This window comes from Chionomys nivalis, chromosome 8, assembly GCF_950005125.1.
Source record: "Chionomys nivalis chromosome 8, mChiNiv1.1, whole genome shotgun sequence".
Classification (NCBI taxonomy): domain Eukaryota; kingdom Metazoa; phylum Chordata; class Mammalia; order Rodentia; family Cricetidae; genus Chionomys; species Chionomys nivalis.
The window spans coordinates 64,849,151-64,866,589 of record NC_080093.1 but is presented as its reverse complement, the minus strand read 5'-3'; the positions used below and the strand labels follow the sequence as shown (position 1 = coordinate 64,866,589).

General features: G+C 44.6%; 1 protein-coding gene across 2 annotated transcripts in view; it reads right to left on the bottom strand.

Annotated features, from left to right (window-relative positions):
• Positions 1 to 17,439, bottom strand: part of Cpxm2 (carboxypeptidase X, M14 family member 2) — a 114,275-nt gene that overhangs the window by 47,078 nt on the left and 49,758 nt on the right. The gene's annotated exons all lie outside the window — the stretch shown is intronic.

The window sequence follows — 17,439 nt, the reverse complement described above, 5'->3', positions numbered from 1 at the left end:
GTCATTAAAACCAGCAACATAGTATCTCTCTGACCAACCAGCAACATAATATCTCTCTGACCAACCAGCAACATAGTATCTCTCTGACCAACTAGCAACATAGTAGCTCTCTAACCAACTAGCAACATAGTATCTCTCTGATCAACCAGGAACATAGTATCTCTCTGACCAATCAGCAACATAGTATCTCTCTGACCAATCAGCAACATGGTATCTCTCTGACCAACTAGCAACATCGTATCTCTCTAATCAACCAACAACATAGTATCTCTCTGATCAACCAGCAACATAGTATCTCTCTGACCATGCTCACTCAGCAGGCACTGGTCCTCTGCCCACAGCTAAAGAAAATTCTTTTGCCAAACCTCTATGATAAGGTGGGGTTCCACTTGGATAACTTGGGGTGCCCTCTCCACCTATGATCCTTAACTTAATTTCCTCATCAAAATCACTTTTGTCGTATAAGGTTATTAGATGAAATTTGCATTGCCTGTAAACTCAATAAGCTCTAGAATCACCTAGAAAACAAACCTCTAGGCATGTCTGTAAAGAAGCTTCTAGACTGAGTTAATAGAGGTAGAAAAGCCCACACTGACTCAGAGATCAATTCATTAGCTGTGGTCCTAGACCGAGGAAAAAGAAAAAGCAAACAGCACTCATTTCTCTGTTTCCTCCCTGGATGCTGCTTCATGCTCCTGCATCCTTACCTTCCCCAGCAAGGAGCACATAGTCCAGAACTGTGAACCATAAGGAACCCTCAGGTCCTTAAGGGGTCAGACATATCACAGCCACGACAAAAGTAACTAATGCAGCAGCATATCCAGATTCCGGGGACTAGCATGTGTGTCCTATAGGAGGGTGTCTGCTGCCATAGAAACATCACTCCAACTCTGGCTTCATTTTCCATCCCTTCTCTCCTGGCACAGGCCTGAGGTCTGGACACATCTTGCCAGCATGGCCACAATAGGATAAAACAATAGTTCCCTAAATCCAGTTAATAAATAGGAAGCTTAAGCCTCAGCTAAGAAACCACAGCCAGGGAAAACTAGGTCACTCCACCCTCCCCACTGCATCCCATCCCCCAGCCTCCCTCTTAAAGAGAACATTAGAGTTCAAATAAACACTGAGAAAATTCAGCCCCACCTGACAACTCTGTGCCTGCCTTCAGGATCCACTTACTGTGTGATTAAAATTTCCTGGTACTTCTCAAAGCAGTTGGCTCCTTCCTACAGGCAGAAGCTGGGTTCCTGGAAGAGGCATGATCTATTTTTGACCCAGAGTCAGCCCAACTGGCAAGAACCAACAGGTCGTAAGGTCAGACACTGGGGACTTTTAAAAACTCTTTCAAGCCCAAGCTCAAGGTTCAGTATGCTCTTCTGCTAACCACGAGAGTGTGTCCCCATACTGTGAGGAGTGGAAAGCTCCCCTCTGTGTCAGCGGGAGTGTGGGTAGGTACTGCTAACTGATTTCAACTGAGAAGCGACCTTGTCTGTATGCACAGCAATACTGTTCTGCTGGGGGTGGCTCTGTCCCTCGGGGGACAACTGACAATGCTTAGAGACATCCCTGGTTGTCATGATTGTAAAGGCTGGGAAGACACCTGAGGAGTGGGGCACCCGGGGAATAGGGGACAAGGATGCCATTAGAGCTGCTAAATGCATAGGAAAGCTTTCTATAGCCCAGAATGACCTGCCCCACTCTGAGAAATTTAGATAATGAAGTGGAATTCTCTACTGGATCTGCTCCAAACTATTTTAAGGCCAGGGAAAATGTCAGTGTTGATTTATCAGTAAAGGAACTAAATTGTCAGAGGCCATGACATTCTGAACACCAAAATGGATATTGGATAATACAGGCTTTGTCGAGATGCTCCCATATATTTACCTAACAGTCCAGGCAGGAATTGGAAGTAGGTACAGGACTGGAGAGAAAGGTGAGGACCAAGGCATTTTACAGAATGTGTCTCGGTTACTAAAGACACACACAGTCAATGGTTGCTGCAACATAATGTGGTTTTCTCATAATATCTGAAGATAATGTATTTTCAAATGTTTTAAACAACCATGAATTTTAACCTGTTTTGTATACTTACCAGAAATTGTTACATTGTTTTCTTTTCTTTTTCCCTTTGTATGACGCTTTCATGTAGCCAGACTAGCCTAAAACTCACTATGTGGATGACACAGAACTTCGAATCCCCCTGTCTCTACTTTCTGAGTGCTGGGATTAGAAGCATGCATCACCATGGCTAACTCCAAAGCTGTCTTTTACAAAGTATGGACTGAAGCTCGGACCCTGAAAATGCTATGCTAGAACCACATTTGTTGATACAGAATCAAATACTTGTTATGGGGGGAGGGGGGAAGCAAGCCCCAGAGCAGTTGCCCTCAAATCAAGCCCACTTGAGACCACAGGGGCCATGGAGCCATGGTATTCTGAATACCAGAATGGATATTCTATAATACAGGCTTCATCGGGGTGTACCTGTACCTTTGCCTAATTTACCTATGAGACCATAGTCTAGTGGAGGGCAGGGACCTCATCACTAATTATTCAATTAGTTATTGAAATGCTATTGTGATGTTGTGGGTGACAGTGGCATGGCTGGGGCAGACTGTGAAGCCACCGGCAGTGAGACTAGGATTGATTCCTACTACTTGTACTGGCTTTTTGGAACCCATTCTCTTTGAAGAAATACTTTGCTCAGTCTAGATATAGCTAAAGTGGGAAGGACAAGACAATGTGCTAGACTTTGTTGACTTCCCATGGGAAGCCTTACCCTCTCTGAGAAGTAGATGGAGGGCGGGGGGAGATGGTGGAGAGGGTGGGAGGAGGAAAGAGAGTGGGAACTGGGATTGGTATGTAAAATGAGAAAAGATAGTTTTTTAAAAAAATTAATTTAAGAAAAAGAGAATTTGAAAATGGGAAATGTCAGAAAGGATGTCTTTTGGAAGGGCTGTGCTTGAGCTGAGACATGATGAACAGACAAGAAGTAACTAGGGAAAAATTGTTAGCAATTTCATTTTTAAGTCAGAAAGAAAAACATTAATGCAAGAGGTTTGATGCATATGATAGTTAGCTATAATTGTCAAGCTGACACAATATAGAATTGCCTGGAAAAGTATCAGTGATTAGGTTGGCCTGTCATAACTATAGGGAATTAATTTGATTATGCTAATTGAGGTGGAAAATCCTGCCCACTTGTGGGTAGCACCATTTCTTAGGCAGGTGACAGAACTGATCACAAGCATGCATGAGTTAAATTCTTGCTCTTTGCTCTTGGCTATGGATGTGATGTTCCTGCTACCTTGACATCCCACAATGGTGGACTGGAACCTAGAATTATGAACCGAATAAACCCTTCCCCAACTAAATTGCTTTTGTTGGTGTATTTTATCATAGCAACAGAAGTGAAAGCTAAAATAATAAGCAAGCAAAAATAATTAAAAAATATGGGCTGATAAAGCATGGTGATACATCCACTTGGAAAGGCAAGAAATTACAAGTGTGAGGCCAACTTGGGTTCTGTAGTGAGTTCAAGCCAGCTTTAGCTATATGGAGAGTCTGTGGGAAAGGGGGAAGGAAGGAGGAAAGGAAGGAGGGGAAGGAGGGAGAGAGGAAGGAGGAATAGATGGATAGGTAGATGGATGGCTGTGTAGATGGATGGATGGATAGATGAATGGATGGGTAGATGGATGGATGGATAGATGGATGGATGCGTAGATGGATGGATGGGTGGATGGATGGATGGGTAGATGGATGGATAGATGGATGGATGGGTAGATGGATGGATGGGTAGATGGATGGATAGATGGATGGATGAATAGATGGATGGATGGATGGATGGATGGATGGATGGATGGATGGATGGATAGATAGATGGATGGATGGGTAGATGAATGGAGATGGATGGATAGATGGATGGATGGGTAGATGAATGGAGATGGATGGATAGATGGATGGATGAATGGATGGATGGATGGATGAATAGATGGATGGATGGATGGATGGATGGATGGATGGATGGGTAGATGGATGGGTGGGTAGATGGATGGATGGATGGATGGATGGATAGATGGATGGATGGGTAGATGAATGGATGGATGGATGAATAGATGGATGGATGGGTAGATGGATGGGTGGGTAGGTGGAAGGATAGATGAATAGATGGATGGGTGGGTAGGTGGATGGATAGATGGATAGATGAATAGATGGATGGATGAATAGATGGATGGATGGGTAGATGAATGTATGTATGTATGTATGTATGTATGTATGGATAGATGGATGGATAAATGGTTGAATAGATAAAAGGAAGGAGAGAAAAGAGAAGGTAAGAGTAGAGAGGGAGAAGAGAATAGAGAGGACAGAATAGAGAGAAAGAGGGGAGGACAAATTAGATTTGACATTAATGATAATAACAATATATTCAAATTTCCAAGAACTGAAAAAAAACACAAATTCTTATAATTTTGGGTCACATCAAGTGCCAATAAGATACAACATTGTACAGTATTTAGCACAAGGGACATCGACATGATCCAGAAAACTGTACTGAGGAAGTAAAAGCCAAACGTTTGCAAGAACAGATGTCTTGGATCAGTCACTGTAATGCTTAGGAAAGGGGGCATGGGAGACAGTGGGAGTTCCAAGAGATAATGGGGTGGGATTTCCTTCAGGGAAAACAAACATGTTATAAAATTTATTGTAGTAATGACTTACAATCTCACAAATGTATAAAACCCCACAGGAATGCACCTTTCAAATGAGGGAGCTTTGTAGTGGGGGGTATTACACCTCAGTAAAGATGCCAGCAGTTCTTAGGGAGAATCGTTTCCCAGCACCCATCCAGGGTGACATCAACAAAACACATTTCATTCAAGGAGCCAGAATGCTCCATTTCTAGAAGGCATGCCGCAGCAAAACAAAGGAGGAAACAGAGACTCATGGAGAGAGGAGTTCTAAGAAGAAAAAGGAATGTCGAGAGCTGGGCCTGACAAAAGAGTTCTAAAGACTAAAGCAGCTCGAAGGCCAGCACGGGCCATATGGCCCCAGGAAGAAAATGAAACAATGAATTGTTGGTAGCGATTTTGTGTCGCGATTTTGTGTCGGGATTTTGTGTCGGTCTCACGCGTTGCATGCATTCACACATCTCTGATGCATAAACACACAGATTTATATCACAGGAGATCTGCAGGTCTACTGTGAAGCTTTGGGATGAAGGACAGAAGGAAACCAAGAAAGCTGAAAAGGGAAATGACTATTAACTTCTGATGAGAGCAAAAGCGTCACGATGAAGGAAATGAGCTTGTGGTGCTCTGGCCACCAGGTGTCCATAGATCATAGCTTAGCATTGACCTTTGTAAAAGCTGAGAAATAAGTTCGCAAAGATTCGTGCTGTAACTTTTGGTGAGCAGGGGAAGGGAGGGGGAGAAAGGGAGAGGGGAAAAAAGGTAAAAGAAAAGGAGGGACAAAGGGAGAGACAGAGGGAAGGGGGAAAAGAGGAAGAGACTGACAAGACTGACCCATCTGAGGAGTTAGGTAAATAACCTAAATCCTCCCCTTGGGCAATAGAAAGTCAGTGAGTAGTAATTAAATGATTAGAATGAGTACTGAGACCATTTAAACCAGAATACAAGGCTTTAAAAATACCAGCAGAATGTGCTGGGGCAATGGTTCCGCGAGCTAAGCACTTGCTATGTAAGCATGGGGAACTCAGATCCCCACCACCCACAGGCAAGTCAGCCAAGACAGCGTGTTCTTGGAACCTGTGCACTGGGCAGGGCGCTGGAATACAAGTAGATCCAAGGGGCTTACGGAACAGTCAGTCCAGCTGAAATTGCAAGCTCTGGGTTCACTGAGAGAGCTTGCCTCAAAAATAAGTAAATAAATAAAAAATAAAGTGGAAGGCAATAGATGAGGACACCCAAAGTCATCCTCTGGTCTCCACATACATGTGTGGATACAATAAACCAAGCAATAAGCAAAACTTTTGAAAGAAATGAAAAGGGAGGAAGGAAGGGAGGGAGGAAAGAAGGGAGGGAGGGAAGGAGGAAGGGGGGGGGAGGGAGGGGGGAAGGAGGGAGGGAGGGAGGAAGGGAGGAAGGAAGGACAAAAAGAAGAAAGGAAGGAAGAAGCAGAAGAAATACCTACTAAGAGTTTTGCAGTAGCTGCCCAGATGACCAGGAAATGGGACCAGAGGACCTAAAATGGAGACTATTTCTAAAACTCAGAAATGTTACTTGGTTATTTCAACAACAAAATGAAATGTTAATTTAAAATATGCCCCCACACACATACACACACATCCCTCTCTTTCTCATTCCCATTTCACTCCCTGGCATTTTTGACTTTTCAACTCATTCCAAGGCCAGATTCTCCCTCCACACACAAGAAGAATCAAGGCCAGTTTGTGTCACACTTATAAATCCAGCACAGGACTGAAGAGCAGAATTTCTTTTTCCCTCCTCCGTTAAGAGCCCACATTTTGCTGTGACGCTAAGGAGAGAAGGCCAATGGGATTTTCTTAGTACTGGAAAGCATGTGGCTTTCCCCTCCCATTGCTAGCCTGAGCTCTGAAGGCCATGTCAGCTGAGGACTCTGTTAGATACTCTCATATTAGTCTATGTATGTTATTTCATATTTATATTGAAGTGTGTGTGTGTGTGTGTGTGTGTGTGTGTGTGTGTGTGTGAATTTCTGACTGGGGGGGGTCAGAAAGCTATTTGAAAAAGAAAAAGAAATAACCTTCAGTATAACTTGACCAAGATTTTAACTTTCAAAATGCTTAGGGGAAACCAGGGGATCACCCATTTCTCAGCCTCATGTGAAGCTGGCATACAATGAAAAGCTCCCCTAGAAAACAACCACTTGGTCAAAATTGGAAGCATCCTGCTGGGCCTCCAAGTTGGCTTCCAGGGAGTAAACTCCACAAGCTGACAGCTGTCTGTCCTTGAGCCTGGCTGCAGAGCTGAGGGAGAGCAGATCCAAATCGGGAGATTTGTAGACCTGAGTAGGCTCCTGCAAAGATCAGGGGCCCCCAAGACTGGAAGAATGGGGCTCAAAGTCGGGTTGTGCACACGCTAATCACGACCTCTGTTCTGTAATAAAACATGCCACTGGGACAGAGGGCCTGGGTTCGGTTCCCAGTACACATGTGTAGCTCACAACTGCTTGTAACTCTTTTTTTTTTTTTTTCCTTTCCAAGGATGGAAAATTTATTCAGATGATGTTTGGGGAATTCATAGGCGCCATCACAGGGTACCCTGCCTGTAACTCTTACAGGTATCTGACACTCTCTTCCGGCCTACAGGCTCTCGTGTGCATAACTACTGGATAGTTACGGGGCACATAACCTATTCCAGAGACACACATAAAAATAATTACTCAGTGTTTTAAACATGGCATCTTCTAGGCCCAAAGGACACTTAGGCATTCAACTGGCTGCTTTTTTACAGCCTCAGCAGAGACCTAGGCCAACGGAGCCTTGCTATTTCCTGTTCTAATGTCTCCTTTGCTCACAAATGAAAATGATCACAAATATTTGAAAATTTTCAGAGATGGCTGGAGATTGATGGGACATAAAACTGGATTGTGGGTAGAATTCAGCAGTAGAACATTTGCTTGTCATTGACAAGGAACTAGATTCAATTCCCAGACCATTACACATGTGTGTGCATGCATACACACACACATACACACAGAGAAACTATCATCTTTTAGACCAAAGTCATACCTTGGCAATTCAGGATAGACTTTAAAATATGCAGAATCCACTGGTTAGATTTGTATAGGCCTCTCACTACAGGTTCAAGACATACTATGTGTATTTATCAGAGGAAAAAGTTGGGCCTACTGAGTGTGTGTGTGTGTGTGTGCTCATCAGAGGAAGGAGTGGACATACTGTGTGTGTGTGTGTGTGCTCATCAGAGGAAGGGGTAGACATACTGTGTATGTGTGTGCTCACCAGAGAAAGGAGTGAACATACTGTGTGTGTGTGTGTGTGCATGCGTGTGTGTGCGCGCGCTCATCAGAGGAAGGAGTGGACATACTGTATGTGTGTGTGTGTGTGTGTGCTCATCAGAGGAAGGGGTGAGGAAAGAGAGGACATACTGTGTGTGTGTGCTCATCAGAGGAAGAGGCAAACATACTATGTGTGCTCACCCATCCCCGTTTAGGTAGACACATGCCTTTATTTAAAGAAATTCTGAAACTGTCAAATGTAACCACAGCCAAAGGTAGACATATAACAAAATGTCAGATTTGACTTTAGAATATGCAGCAGGTACCTATTGCATCTTTCCTGTGTCAGACTCGACTTCTTTGCTACCTAGTGCATCTTTCCTAGGTGCTGGCATCCTGGAGGTTCTGGCTCTGGGTAAATAGGGAAGGGACTCGGAGGGAGAGCAGGTAGGAAGAGCACTGTATCAAGAGCTTGTGAAGTCTCTGCTATATGTTGTATGAAACACACAGGCAGCTGAGCAGAGCGCATGGGCTGAGAGAGGGATAGGTGGAGCTGCTGGGGTGTGAGGAGAACCCTCTACAGGGGGCACAGAATCTGAAGAAAGCAACAGGAACAGCAGGCTGCTCACTGTGTGCCCAGGGTGGCCTTGAATGCTGGCTTCTTCAATTCTCACACCAGCTTAAGTGGTAGGCATTATTGTCACACTTTACCAATAGAGAAATGGAGGCCCTGAAAAGCTCAGAAATGTGTCCAAGGACATGCAGTCGGGAATGGCAGTCTCACTCTAAAATCCAGCATCAATTTGTGCCCACGAGATTTCCATGGCTATGACAAGAGAAATGTGTGTAAGGAACAGACTTAGCTTAGCTCATAGTTCCAGAGGGTTCAGTCTATGCTTGCGTGGTTCTTTTGTGTCCACGCCTGTGACAATACAGAGAATCCTGGCTGAGAGGGTGTGGTGGGGCAGTACTAGTCATGTCCTGGGATATATGTACAAAGCAGGGTTGGGGGCAGGGACATAGTACAGCTCCTAGGAGCACATATCCAAGGACCCCCTTATAGCTCCCTATCTTCTCCCAAATTATTAGCCTATCAATGGATTAATCCAACGATGAATTCAAAGCCCTCATGAGCCAATCACTTCCCAAAGGCCCCACCTCTGAACACTGCTGTTGTATTGGAAAACAAACCTAAAAGGCCTGAGCGTTTAGTAGTCATTTCTAATCCAAGTCAGCAAAAGACCAGAGTTTCTTTCCAAGTGGATGAAACCTGTCTGCACTCTTGAGGCTTAACCTTTTGGGTTAGACATATGCTGACCCTGTCTAACCTCTGGAGATGAGGGGAATAAGAAAGATCAGTCACAGAGACCCCATCCTGGACCCAACACTGGAGATTTCAGGGCAAACAAACCTGCTGTACCCCAGAAGCAACATCAGTGCAGCACAAAACACATGAGTGGTAGGGGGACAAAGAAAGTCAAGTAAAGGCACAGAGAAGAAAGGAGTTGCCAGCTCTTAGAGTTTGCCAAGTAGAGGCTGCTGTTGCTGTTGGTTTCAAACGGTGGCAGAAGAAGGCAGGGAGAACATCGGGTGCACAGGCCCAGAGGCAGCAGCATCCATGATGGACCTGTGGAGCAAAGGGGGGACTTCCGGTCTAGGAGGGAAGTGAGGTAAGAACAGGTGTGCAGTGGGAGCCAGTCCAACAGGGCCTTGTGGAGCAGAGCCTTAGCTCACTGCATGTGACTATTATTATCGATCACCAACTCGACAGAATCGAGTCACCTACGAGACAAGTCTCTGTGATCCCTCAGAGGGATTATCTAGCTCAGGTAAACTGAGGTTAGAAGAGCCATTCTGCACGTGGGTGGCACCTTCCATGCACTGGGATCTGAGACTGCATAAGCAGGACCGTGCACAAGGTCCCACTGCTGTCTCTTGCCACCAGGGTAGACTATGTCCTTGACCCTCCCTTTCTGAAGCAGCTCTTGTTGGGGATTTTTGCCAGGTCAATAATACAAGTGTCTAATGCAACAAGAAAGGGGGCCTGCTGCAAAGAGGTCTTTCCCTCCTTAAAAATAACAGTGAGAGGTGGCCAGGTGCCAGCAATCACCCACAGGGTTGCCCACCCAGGCACAAGGGCTCTCGAGAAAAGCAGGGTGAAGCTTCCCTCCCAGAAGCCAGCTCTACAGTTCTTCTACTTCAGACATGTCACCATCTGAGAGCTCATTCCTCAGTCACTGACACCCAGAAACCCAAGTAGGAGGCGTGGGAGGCATTTGTGAAATCTCTGTTTGGTTTTAAACAACTACCTTTGCGTAGGTAAAATAGAGCACAGGGTGAAGAAAAGACTGCGCCTCGCCATGAACTTGAACTTGACAGTGTTTTCATCAAAACCCTTTGAGATCATGCCAAACTCTCCTGCTCAGAAGCTGACAGAAGGGAGTGTGGAAATTCTCTCCCCGGTACAGCACAGGTGCCTGACATCTCATTTCCCCATTAAGCAAGGGCAAGACCCAGCATGAGGTGTTCTGAAAACACACTGCTCTCCCTCCCTCCAGAAGAGACGGATGATGATTGATGAAGGCTCCCACAGTTCTCCTCTTCTGGAGCCTCCAGGCTCCCTCCCCCCTTCTGGAGTTGCAGGGCCCTAGTGTCTCCTCCCTCTGAGCCCTGACAAACTGTTCTGTGGGTCCCAGACCCCCTGAGTTGGGGTAAGGTGACAGTGATGAAGGATGGGTCCCCAGAAATGCAGAAAGCCAGGTACTCCTGGAGGCAGGGGAGGCACTCGCTGAGCACACTGCTTTGGAAATGAAACCCTGAGCAGGTGTTGAGCTTTCGGGTCCCCCCTGCCCTCACTGAACCAGCCTTATCCAGTCATTCTTCAACTGCTCTGTTCCTCCCACCTTTGCCCTTCCTTCTATGTGACCATACTGTCCTTTCGTTGTACCCTCAGCTCTCCTGGTCCATCTCACCCTGAGCACCCTTTGCCAGCGGGAAACATGGAAGTCACCACCTTTGCAGCCTCAAGATCCCCCGACTTATTCTGCACTCTGTCCTTATTCTCTCACTCCCTAAACTATGAGTCCTTTGCGCTGTTGTCCCCAGACAAGCCTCCATCACTTCCTAAGCCTGACATCCCCCAGGAACCCCTTCAGCCTGACCTCTGACTTTAACCCATGTACCACTAGCACTGGGCTGCAATTCCCGCCTCATTCCTCCTAGCAAAGGGTGTGTGCTAGGCACACTCCAGTGCCCTTGGACTCCTGCAGCGTCACCGCCATCGATGCCACCATTCCCTGCAGACAAACCACCGAGACAGTCCAAGGAATAATGAGAAGTCTGTGTGTTCCCACATCCACTGAGCCCTCTCTGAGACTGGATGGAGAAACTCCCTAGGCTATTGTCCAACATGGATCTTTCATTTTCTTAGTTTCTGTTGGTAAGCCTGTCACACTCAGTCTCTGTTGAGAACCCTTCTCCCAAACTGTAAAGCCAGTTGTTCCCTCACCTGGATCGTCACAGAGGAATAGGAAACCATCCTTCTTTCCAGGGCGATCCCACTGCCTCTTATCAGTCTCACACCATCTTAGAGCACCTTGGGAGCCTGTGAAGCTGTCTGTCACAAATTCCACTCAATTCATGGTCAATGTGTGACCATGAAGGAAATAATAACTTGTCTTTTCAATCCTATCTTCATTGAGGCTTGGGTACCTCACCCCCCCCCCAAAAAAAAAAACTAGTTCCTTAAATCTCAGCTAAGACATCCCACTCCAAATGCCTTACTAACTTCCTGGGGCTGTACACGACCCTGCCAATTCTTTGTATTCTTGGGCACAAAGCCTGACTTATGACTAGAGATCCATTTATCTTACTAATCATTCTGCCTACTTGCTCCGAATTCAGCCAACTGGTCAACCTTCCATAGGTTCCTTCACCTGCTCCCCACAACAACTTACAAACAAAATCCCAGTGCTCAAATTACTGCTTTACTTGAAAAACAGATGGTTTTCTCCATTAAACAGTTGAAGTGCAAAGAATTTGATTTTAAAAAATTGTCTACATTTCTTCCAAGTCCTTAGAAGCACTGACTCACCTCGAGCAGAGTAATTAACTTTTCAATCATCAGGCTGGTTATAATTGCAACACTCAGATGTCTAATATACTTTCTGTCATTAGGGAGATGAAAGATTGGTTTTTATTGGGGCACTAGCATTCCACCGAATGGCTATGCAGTGAGGAATGATAACTTATATTGCTGAAGAATATAAATTACTGAAAATCATTACAATTATATTTTATAACTTCCAGAGAGCTCAAATTAGTTGAAAGAATTATTACGGCTGAAATTGCAGACTTTGTCATCAGCCTGAATGTGAACTGGTGGAGGGGAATGTGGCAGCCATGCCTCAGGACCTCAGGGTATCATCCCCATTCCTGCCACAAGTCCAAAGGGAGCTCCACCCACCTCAAGTCAGTATGATGGCCGCCCACTCTTGAAGCCCCCATAGCACACTGGTTCTCCTACTAGACCATTCCCTGGAGGCAGGAACAAGTCTCACTTACAGTTACAACTCTCTGTTTAGTACAGAGCACTCAAGAAATGTCATATGAATTAATTAGTAAGTACACAGAGAATGCCAGAAACAAATGATAATACAGGTGTTCATTTTAAACTATCAACTATGGCAGTCCTATATGGGAAAAGCATTTTTAAGTCTTTTCCTACCATAAAAATAATTTTTACTTTATTTTTATTAGCATACAAAGAATTGGGTTTCATTATAGATAGTATTTTTCAAACAATTTTTTGTTGATTCTCTTCTCACTTCCACCATAATATTCTGAAATATACATTTGTAAAGTGCTTTCTCCTTTTAACACATAGCAAGAAGCTAGTTTTCTGTTTGTTTGCTTGCTTGCTTGTTTTTTTTCTTATTTCTTGAGATAGGTATCATGTAGCCCAGGTTGGCTCAACTTACTATGTAGCTCAAAAGAACCTTAGGCTTCAGATTCTCTTGTCTCCACTTTCTGATGCTGGGATCACAGCTGTGCACCACCACATCCAGCTTTTACACACTGCGGGGGATCCAACCCAGGGCCTCCTTCATGCTAGACAAGCACTCTATCAAGTGAGCCACATCCCCTAATGCAAAAACCTCTTTTAACCAGCAACCTGGAAAACTCAAAGAGCTGCCAAGTCCTTTCTTCTCTGCATCTAAAGTCGTACCCACCCAAGCGCGGCACTCTTTCACTCTTGACTGCAAAAGGCAAACTCTGTCCCCAGCTCTAGCTTTGCTCATTTGCTCTGAATCCCATGTCTGCCTAGGCTCTGCCACACAGCAGTTAGCATGTGAGGGAGTGGGCAGACTGCACCTACGCAGGACATGTAGGCAGCCAGGATGTCTCATACAGAGATGCGTGAGGAATATGTCCAATGGGAGGTTCTGTGACAGGGAGAACGGAGGCCTGGGAAGGCAATATTCCTCCCCCTGAACCATACAATGTGATCTCCCAGCCTATTGTTTCTAAACGCTTCCAATAAATGTTGCATTTGGGAGAAGAACCCATGACTGAAAATAAAACTAGAAATAGGCTGTTATAAATAAAACTGAAGAATGGGAGGGGGAAATTCTATGTGTTCTGTTAAGTTTTAAGTATCCTAATGTAATTGTTTATAACCCCCAGTGCATGCACGCACACACACACACACACACACACCTGTCTAAGACAGAAAATCAACCCTTTTTAGAGGACAGAAAACTGAGGTTCAAAGAAGAAGTCTGCATAACCAGCAGGAGCCATGATTTTAGGGCAGGAGCCCTCCATCTCTAAGAAGTCTGTCGTTTTCCAGCCTAACTTCCTCTCCTTTCCTTCACTCTGTTTGAAGCCTTCTCTCAGTCATTTGCAGTCACAGATCAATTAACTCATTACCAGTCAGGGTGAATGAACCTTTGTTGATTTAATGATACTCATTTAACAGGGAGTCATTTGTTGGGCATCTGTCAGGTGCCTAGTTCTAGACAGGTTCCCCAAATAACGGAGTGTGGCCTCTCTTAGCAAGGCTTCAGAAACCGCTGAAAAGAAAGGCAAAACCCTAAAATATGTCTGTACCAGAAACAGTATGGGTCAGGAATCAGGGTAACAGAAAGGGATTGGTCGTCCTCAACTGCAAGTATTTAAGATGTCTCATGACCACAATGCAACAGACCCTATTACCTTCAGCATTATCCGTGCACTGGGGAAGGGAAAAGTTCAGACACCAGAACATGTCCCCCTTCTAATTCCTGCTTGGCCCTCAGTGGAGACAGAACTATTCCAGGAGGTAACGTACACTGCAGCTCATCACATTTCTTCATGTCATTACCCTGAGTGATAATTTGACTTGAAATAGATTTAGACATTAAGAAAGATCTGACTCTTAGGAGTAATTCTACCACTTACCTCCCCCACTCAGATGTCCCTGTCCTAAGCTGCAGAGAGATATTGTTCCACTGCGATCTCCTGCTCATCCCCAACTCCCTTGTGTTTGTAGTTCAGATGAAACGGGAGCCCTGTACTTCCCTCACTCTCATTGTCTAATCCTGTAATAACCCACTGACTTCATCTCCGATGACAGTGCCCAGACAGGTTAATAGCAAGGCATGACCATCAGTGCCCTCATCCCTTCTTGATTACCTCACAATAGTCTTTGCTTCCCCGCTTCCCATTTTCCCTTGAGCAACCCAGCTTCCAAGCCCTCCTCCCCCAAAGGCTTTCAGAATCTAAACAGTAAAAAATCACCTTCATGTGATACTATGCCACTAAAGAGGGCAAAAGGCATAGCACAGAGCATGCATCAGCATGCATGAATATATGCATAACTGCCATTAAAGAGCAAAGGAAGTCGAGTGTAATACTCAGAATAGAAAAAAATTGATGTGCCAAACTGCAAGAGTTATCCCAGCTCTGAAAATAATGTAAGTTTATAAATAAAATTAAATTAAATAATATTAAATATTAAATAATAAAATGCAAATACAGGAAAAAGCACAGAAGGTCTTCTGCTGATATGAAAAAGGTGGCAAGAAATCAGGACAGTGTTGCAAGGCATGGATGAGTAAATGACAGGCCATTAAAAATAATCAATATGAAATCTGAATCACAGCATGAAAATGTTATGGGTATATTAAGTCGAAAATAACATGACTGAATATGCAGTATACTTTTAAAAATCTGTTGATTTAAAGACGGTGGGATAATGGGTAATGTTTTAAGACACTATTAGAGGCTACATTGTTGTCTTTATACTAAAAAGAAATACGTAGGAAAACAGGACATGAGTTAGTGCCAGACAACTGTCGCCATACAAGAGTATGATCATTGTTGATTTAACAGTCTTCATTTATGAGGGAGTCATTTTCTGGGCACTGGACAGGTGCCTGTTCTGAACAGGTTCCCCAAATGTCAGGGCATGGCCTCTATCAGCAAGGCTCTCAATGACTGTTGAGAAGAAAGACAGAAACCCATAAAAGAGAACCTGAAATCTGTCTATACCAGAAACATTACAGGGCCAGGAATCAGGACAGCTGGCTAACTGTGATCACAGATGTGAAGTCTTGTTCTACTCTGGTTATTAATGTTGACCACTTTCAAACTTAAAATTAATCTCTGGGATGATTAGTGTCAATTGTCACCTTGACACAATCTAGAGACATCTAAGAGATAGGCCTTTGGGCAGGCTTCTGGGGGTTATCTTGGCTATGTTAATGAAGTGGGAAGACCTGCCTACTGTGGGTGGCACCATTCCCTAACTAGGATCCTAGACTGTAAAAGTGGGGAGGGGAGCCGAGTAGCAGCATGCCTTCTTCACTCTTTGCTTCTTGCCTGGGAATACAATGTAATCATCCAGTATACACCAGGAACAACCTTAGCATCTCATGGAAGCTCCTTGGCTATCCTTGGAAATTGAACTACTTCAGAAACCACCAAAACCATGTATATGGCTTGTAAAGACACACAAATGTGACTCTCTCTCTTGAGAAGCTCAAAGCCAAAGCTTAGGTGTGTCTTATCATTTCTCTGAGTGCACATGATAAGCCTGATTCATCTCTTTCTAATAAACTTCAAAGAGACTCATGAAATGTTTTCTGCAGCAAAGTCATGAATCCTGTCTTCACCAGAGTAAAAGTCTCTGGAAAGAACCCCTGAGGCAGCAGCATGGGACTGTATCTCTGGCCTACTGACACTGACAGTCTCATCAGCATGCCATACTCTGATTTTACAGATTGGTAAATGTTGAAAGACGCCAAGAAATGGAACTTTGGATTGCAGCAGTGTGAAGGGATGGGAACGACCAGGAGGAAGGGTTCTCAATGGAATCCCACAAGTCATTTTCTAATGTTGAAACATGGAGCCTTCATGTCCTTGACTTCTCAGTGTAGACAAGTATAGAGGAACCTGAAGACTTCTCACCGGTGTCCTGTTGGCTACACTGAGACCTGCTGAGGCCCCATTTCTGCATGCCCAGGACCCATGGTCAGAGTCGTCATCTCCATAACCTCCCTGAGGTAGGGAGGGTGGAGTTTTCATATGTGTATGCCTGTGTGGGTGCATGTGTGCGTGTGTTGATGCTTCTAGATGTTACAGTGTTATGTTTATAATAAGAAGAAACATATACTTATTTTCACAAAATCTCCAGGCCACAGAATTCCTCACACTGCCTTGATTAGTATTCACCCTGTGACTCTAAGTCCAGCTGCCCTGACTTGCTGTCATCACCACCACCGTTCTGAATTTTAGCTCTTTACTTACAAAAATAAACTTGCCCTCACCCACCTCCCAGTGTCTAACAACCACCATTCTATTTTCCTTCTCTAAGAATCTGATTATTCTCGGTCCTTGTGTGAGCAGGATACCTTGTGTGGTATCCTTCCTTTTATGTTTTTTAAAATAGCATTTAGCATCATGTTCCCTTGATTCACTTATAACATGTCCCAGAATTCCCTTCATCTTCAAGCAGATCTTCCCTTCTGTTCTGGTCTGTTCTGGTCTGGTCTGGTCTGGTCTGGTCTCTTCTGCTGTTTTTCTGTTTTGTTTAGAGACTAGGTCTCATGTAGCCCAACTCGGCCTTGAACTCTTTATACAGCTGTGGTGGTTTGAATGAGAATGCCCCCCCCCCCATACACACACCCAGAAGGCTTTAACATTTGAACATTTGGTTCCCAGTAGGTGGCACTGCTTGTGGAGGTCCAGAAGAGGTGACCTTGCTGGAGCAAGCACAACACTGGATTTGAGGTTTCAAAGCCTCAGGCCATTCTCACTTCACTCTCTCCTCTTTCTGCTCATGGTTCAAGATATGAGCTCTCCGCTTGATGTTCCGGTTGCCATGGCTGCTATCTCCCAACCATGATGGGCCCTTTTCCCTCAGGAACCATAAGCCCAAATAAGCTCTTTCTTCTGTAAGTTGACTTGGCCCTGGGTTCTAGAAAGGTAACTGAC